Source organism: Physeter macrocephalus, chromosome 15, assembly GCF_002837175.3.
Source record: "Physeter macrocephalus isolate SW-GA chromosome 15, ASM283717v5, whole genome shotgun sequence".
NCBI classification, from domain to species: Eukaryota; Metazoa; Chordata; class Mammalia; order Artiodactyla; family Physeteridae; genus Physeter; species Physeter macrocephalus.
Window position 1 is genome coordinate 36,422,835 of NC_041228.1, and position 7,460 is coordinate 36,430,294.

A 7,460-nucleotide genomic window follows, 5' to 3' on the forward strand; every position below is an offset into this window, starting at 1 on the left:
CCCCGCAACGGGAGAGGCCACAGCGGGGAGGGGCCCGCGTACCGCAAAAAAAAAAAAAAAAAAAAAAAAAAGAAAACATAGACTCATACATAGTCAACCCTTAACTTTGTGACTGTTTCTCCTTCAAGGCTGCTCTTGGTCTTCATTTAAATATCTTTTCTGTGGTATAGAACGGAGGACATACAATACTAGGTAGCTATTAAAAATCATGCTTTAGGGGCTTCCCTGGTGGCACAGTGGTTGAGAGTCTGCCTGCCGATGCAGGGGCCACGGGTTCGTGCCCCGGTCCGGGAAGATCCCACATGCCGCGGAGCGGCTAGGCCCGTGAGCCATGGCCGCTGAGCCTGCGCGTCCGGAGCCTGTGCTCTGCAACGGGAGAGGCCACAACAGTGAGAGGCCCGCGTACCACAAAAAAAAAAAAAATCATGCTTTAAAGGTGAATTTGTTTATTCAGTAAGCATTTACTAAATCACTAATGTGCCAACTATTATGCTAGATTGTAGGAATTTAAAAAATGGATAAAATACACTGCCCTCCTTCGAGGAGGGAATCATCCATGAAAACAAAATATCATGAAATAACATTGATTATGATCACTGTTCTCACTAGTTATAATTTGGGCACAGAGGGGAAAATGATTCAGGGAGGGTGGTAGCTCAGGGAGATCTCAACAGAAGTGACGATACTTATAGGGAACTCTACTCAATACTCTGTAATGACCTATATGGGAAAAGAATCTGAAAAATAGTGGTTATATGTATATGCATAACTGATTCACTTCGCTGTACAGCAGAAACTAATACAACATTGTAAATCAACTATATGCCAACAAAAATTTTTAAAAAAAGAAGGGGGACATTCCTGGTGGTGCAGTGGTTAAGAATCCACCAGCCACTGCAGGGGACATGGGCCCAAGCCCTGGTCCGGGAAGATCCCACATGCCGCGGAGCAACTAAGCCCGTGCACCACAACTACTGAGCCTGCACTCTAGAGCCCGTGAGCCACAACTACTGAGCCCATGTGCCACAACTACTAAAGCCCACGTGCCTAGAGCCCATGCTCCGCAACAAGAGAAGCCACCACAGTGAGAAGCCCGCACACTGCAACAAAGAGTAGCCCCTGCTCACTGCAACTAGAGAAAGCCCATGAGCAGCAACGAAGACCCAAACAGCCAAAAATAAATAAATAAATAAATAAATAAATAAATAAATAAGAAGTGATGATACTTGAATTGGGTCTTGAAGAAGTTTGCCAGGGGGAAAGCATTCCACCTAGCAAGTCTTACTGTGCTCACTTTTATATGGCTTACTCATATTAAGTGTTTACCTCTGTCAGATATTACCTTAATGCTTTTCATGTAATAACGACTTTATAAGAATCCTAGGTCAAACCTGTTAATTCTCACCATTTTACAGATGAAGAAGCTAAGGCACAGAGAAGTTAAGAAACTTCTGACATCATACAGCTAATTAAGTAGTAAAACCAGAATTTGAACCAAGACATTCTGTTGCTAAAGCTTGTGCCCCTAATCACTAAGTTATGCTCCCTCCCAGTGATGATTCTAGTAATATGTAAAGAGATGGCTACAGTGATCTTAATCAAACATTATTCGGAATTGTGATAAATTGGAAAGAACCCTGATGTACAACAACAGGACATTGGTTATTTTAATTATGATACATCTATACAGTGGAATACTCTGCAGCCATTAAAAATTATGCTATAGGAGATTAATCAATGAGAAAAGGTGTTCATCTTATTGATTTTTTTAAAACCTAGATACTAGAAAGCAGTATGATTTAATATAAATGTGTGTGTGTGTGTGTGTGTGTCCGTCCCCATAGAGAAAAGACCTAAAGGAAATATACATCCAAGAAATACTTTTTCAGCACCTATCAAGGGCCAGGCTAAATCCTGAGGATACAGCTGTGATCAAAACAGTCTTTCCTGTCAGGGCTTACAGTGTTAGGGGAGGGACAGACAAGTGATAGACAAGGTGATTATAAGAGTATGATTAGTGTAGTGGTGGGAGAAGCACAGGGTAAAATGGAAGTACCTAAGATGGCCATCTCCTGGACTGAGGGAGACACAGAACGTTTACTAGAGGACAGTACAGTTGAACCTTGAACAACAGGTTTGAACTGCAAGGTCCGCTTATATCTGAATTTTTTTCAATAAATTCAGACTACAGTACTTCACAGTCCACTGTTGGTTGAATCCAAGGATGTGGAGCCACAGATGCAGATGGCCAACTGTAAAGTTATACGTGGATTTCCAACAGCGAGGCAGGGTTGGTGCCCCTAACCCCCACGTTGTTCAACGGTCGACTATGTGCTTAACACATAGGCCTTAACGATAGGTAAAAGTGAACTCGGCTAAAGGTATAGTAGGGCAGAACAACTAGAAAAAATACCAATCCTGATTCTATCTAAATTCTATCTCTATACTCTTAAAATTAAAACCGTATAATTTCACAAATTTGTTTTTATTTCATAATCCTTATATTCCATAATAATAAGCGAGGCTCACCAAATATATGATCATTTCCCTAGTAATGGCAAAAATTTAATTTTTGGTAACATACCAAACGTGTTATAAATAGGCATTTTCAGAGGGAATACTAAATTGAGTAAAAAATGCTAACTGTTATCTCAGTGTAACATTTATATCAAGATTTTTCACAAATAACTTATGCCAAATTTATATATGTATAGTTTTATATGGCAAGCTCTAGAAATTTTCTTTCTTTAATACTGTCCGTAAGATAGTTATTACAGTGCCTGTCATACAGTAACTACTTAATAAATGTTGGCTTATTTCTGGCCTAGAATTACAAGTTTCCAAATTCGTGTGCTTTCTAGTGATTTAGAGAACAATGTCTTTGATAAAAAATGTCATAATTCAAGCTAAGCTACCTCTTTATTTTAAAAAGTGATAGCCTTACATCTGTGACATAAAACTGGGTCTTTTTGATGTACAATTACTATTTCTAAATTCTTTTATCTATGAAGATGATAATGTAATAGGTTATCTGAAAAAATATAGATCCTAAGAGATGCATAATAATACACCTGTAACCACCAGCATTCCCGCTTGTGTTGCTAGCCTTTTTGAGCCTAAATCACCTTGCTGTAGAAGCAGTTATGGTAGAAAAAGCTTTTGCATCCACCTGTAAGTTGCGTAAGATGCCTATTCTCAGTGCTCTGCTAGGGCCCTGTGTATACCTTTATCATTACCACTTATTAACTATCTCAGATTGGAAAAACGTTTTTCATGCTCCTCTTCCAAGAGAAATTTTTTTGAACATCTTTATTGAAGTATAATTTCTTTACAATGGTGTGTTAGTTTGTGCTGTATAACAAAGTGAATCGGCTGTATGTATACATATATCCCCATATGCCCTCCCTCTTGAGTCTCCTTCCCACCCTCCCTATCCCACCCCTCTAGGTGGTCACAAAACACCGAGCTGATCTCGCTGTGCGATGCAGCTTCTTCCCACTAGCTATCTATTTTACATTTGGTCGTGTATATATGTCGTTGCTACTCTCTCACTTCATCCCAGCTTACCCTTCCTCCTCCCCATGTCCTCAAGTCCATTCTCTACGTCTGCATCTTTATTCCTGTCTTGCCTCTAGGTTCGTCAGAACCATTTTGTTTTTTCGATTCCATGTATATGCATTAGCATATGGTATTTGTTTTTCTCTTTCTGACTTACTTCACTCTGTATGACAGACTCTAGGTCCATCCACCTCACTACACGTAACAATTTCGTTTCTTTTTATGGTTGAGTAATATTCCATTGTATATATGTGCCACACCTTCTTTATCCATTCATCTGTCGATGGACACTTAGGTTGTTTCCATGACCTGGCTATTGTAAATAGAGCTGCAATGAACACTGTGGTACATGACTCTTTGAATTATGGTTTTCTCGGTATATGCCCAGTAGTGGTATTGCTGGGTCGTATGGTAGTTATATTTTTAGTTTTTTTAAGGAACCTCAATACTGTTCTCCATAGTGGCTGTATCAATTTACATTCCCACCAACAGTGCAAGAGGGTTCCCTTTTCTCCACACCCTCTCCAGCATTTATGGTTTCTAGATTTTTGACGATGGCCATTCTGACCGGCGTGAGGTGATAACCTCACTGTAGTTTTGATTTGCATTTCTCTAATGATTAGTGATGTTGAACATCCTGTCATGTGTTTGTTGGCAATCTGTATATCTTCTTTGGTGAAATGTCTGTTTAGGTCTTCTGCCCATTTATGGATTGAGTTGTTTGTTTTTTTGATATTGAGCTGCCTGAGCTGTTTATATATTTTGAAGATTAATCCTTTGTCAGTTGCTTCATTTGCAACTATTTTCTCCCATTCTGAGGGTTGTCTTTTCATCTTGTTTATGGTTTCCTTTCCTGTGCAAAAGTTTTTAAGTTTCATAAGGTCCGATTTGTTTATTTTTGTTTTTATTTCCATTTCTCTAGGAGATGGGTCAAAAACGATCTTGCTATGATTTATGTCATAGAGTGTTCTGCCTATGTTTTCCTCTAAGAGTTTGATAGTGTCTGGCCTTACATTTAGTTTGTGCCAGTACCATAGTGTCTTGATTACTGTAGCTTTGTAGTAAAGTCTGAAGTCAGGGAGCCTGATTCCTCCAGCTCCGTTTTTCTTTCTCAAGATTGCTTTGGTTGTTTGGGGTCTTTTGTGTTTCCATACAAATTGTGAAATTTTTTGTTCTAGTTTTATGAAAAATGCCATTGGTAGTTTGATAGGGATTTCATGGAATCTGTAGATTGTTTTAGGTAGTATAGTCATTTTCACAATGTTGAATCTTCTAATCCGAGAACATGGTATATCTCTCCATCTGTTTATATCGTCTTTAATTTCTTTCATCAGTGTCTTATACTTTTCTGCATACAGGTCTTTTGTCTCCTTAAGTAGGTTTATTCCAGCTATTTTATTCTTTTTGTTGTAATGGTAATTGGGAGTGTTTCCTTAATTTCTCTTTCAGGTTTTACATCATTAGTGTATAGGAATGCAAGAGATTTCTGTGCATTAATTTTGTATCCTGCTACTTTACCAAATTCATTGATTAGCTCTAGTAGTTTTCTGGGAGCATCTTTAGGATTCTCTATGTGTAGTATCATGTCATCTGCAAACAGTGACAGCTTTACTTCTTCTTTTCTGATTTGGATTCCTTTTATTTCTTTTTCTTCTCTGATTGCTGTGGCTAAAACTTCCAAAACTGTGTTGAATAATAGCGGTGAGAATGGGCAACCTTCTCTTGTTCCTGATCTTGGAGGAAATGGTTTCAGTTTTTCACTTTTGAGAACAATGTTGGCTGTGGGTTTGTCATATATGGCCTTTATTATGTTGAGGTAAGTTAGCTCTATGCCTACTTTCTGGAGAGTTTTTATCATAAATGGGTGTTGAATTTTGTCAAAAGCTTTTTCTGCGTCTATTGAGATTGTCCTATGGTTTTTATCCTTCAGTTTGTTAATATGGTGTATCACAGTGATTGATTTGTGTATATTGAAGAATCCTTGCATTACTGGGAGGAACCCTACTTGATCATAGTTTATTATCCCTTTAATGTGCTGTTGGATTCTGTTTGCTGGTATTTTGTTGAGGATTTTTGCATCTGTGTTCATCAGTGTTATTGGCCTTTAGTTTTCTTTTTTTGTGACATATTTTGTCTAGTTTTGGTATCAGGGTGATAGAGGCCTCCTAGAATGAGTTTGGGGGTGTTCCTCCCTCTGCTATATTTTGGAAGAGCTTGAGAAGGATAGGTGTTAGCTTTTCTCTAAATGTTTGATAGAGTTCACCTATGAAGCCATCTGGTCCTGGGCTTTTGTTTGTTGGAAGAGTTTTAATCACAGTTTCAATTTCAGTGCTTGTGATTGGTCTGTTTATATTTTCTATTTCTTCCTGGTTCAGTCTCGGAAGGTTGTGCTTTTATAAGAATTTTTCCATTTCTTCCAGGTTGTCCATTTTATTGACATAGAGTTGCTTGCAGCAGTCTCTCATGATCCTTGTATTTCTGCAGTGTCAGTTGTTACTTCTTTTTCATTTCTAATTCTGTTGATTTGAGTCTTCTCCCTTTTTTTCTTGATGAGTCTGGCTAATGGTTTATCAATTTTGTTTATATTCTTAAAGAACCAGCTTTTAGTTTTATTGATCTTTGCTATTGTTTTCTTCATTTTTTTTTCATTAATTTCTGATCTGATCTTTATGATGCCAGTAGATATTGAGGCTTTAAAGGACAGATACTGTGTCTTGGGGCTCAGCTCAGTGTCTGGCATGTAGTAGGAACTTAATATGAATTTGTTAAATGAGTCAAAGTAGACAGGAAAGCTGCTTCTTTGCCAGGAGAAGAAACAATCAGGATTAAATGAAACCCGTATTTACATAAGGTATGTGCATCAAAGTCTTAGGTTCATTTAAAAGGCAGAGATTGACAGAATGGGTGGGAAAAACATGGAATTAGATGCTGTCAATGAGACACACATAGATATGAAGACACAGGGTAGGAGCAAAAAAGAAAAAAAAATTTTAGGTTCTTCAAATCCAAGAGAAATAAAAGCTATGATTTTTTAATATAGTCTTGACATGTCCCAGTAACCTCTTGACCCGAAGTTAAAATATATATATATATATTAAAATGGAGCTGGAGGAATCAGGCTCCCTGACTTCAGACTATACTACAAAACTACAGTAATCAAGACAGTATGGTACTGGCACAAAAACAGAAATATAGATCAATGGAACAGGATAGAAAGCCCAGAGATAAACGCACACACATATGGTCACCTTATCTTTGATAAAGGAGGGAAGGATATACAGTGGAGAAAAACAGCCTCTTCAATAAGTGGTGTTGCGAAAACTGTTCAGGTACATGTAAAAGTATGAAATTAGAACACTCCCTAACACCATACACAAAAGTAAGCTCAAAATGGATTAAAGACCTAAATGTTAAGGCCAGACACTATCAAACTCTTAGAGGAAAACATAGGCAGAACACTCTATGACATAAATCACAGCAAGATCCTTTTTGACCCACCTCCTAGAGAAATGGAAATAAAAACAAAAATAAACAATGGGACCTAATGAAACTTAAAAGCTTTTCCACAGCAAAGGAAACCATAACCAAGGCCAAAAGACAACCCTCAGAATGGGAGAAAATATTTGCAAATGAAGCAACTGACAAAGGATTAATCTCCAAAATTTATAAGCAGCTCATGCAGCTCAATAACAAAAAAACAAACAACCCAATCCATAAATGGGCAGAAGACCTAAATAGACATTTCTCCAAAGATATACAGATTGCCAACAAACACATGAAAGAATGCTCAACATCATTAATCATTAGAGAAATGCAAATCAAAACTACAATGAGATATCATCTCACACCGGTCAGAATGACCATCATCAATAAATCTAGAAACAGTAAATGCTGGAGAGGGT

At 37.8% G+C, this 7,460-nt stretch overlaps 1 protein-coding gene across 1 annotated transcript in view; it reads left to right on the forward strand.

Moving 5' to 3' along the window:
* Positions 1 to 7,460, forward strand: part of RGS22 (regulator of G protein signaling 22) — a 174,359-nt gene that overhangs the window by 129,146 nt on the left and 37,753 nt on the right. The gene's annotated exons all lie outside the window — the stretch shown is intronic.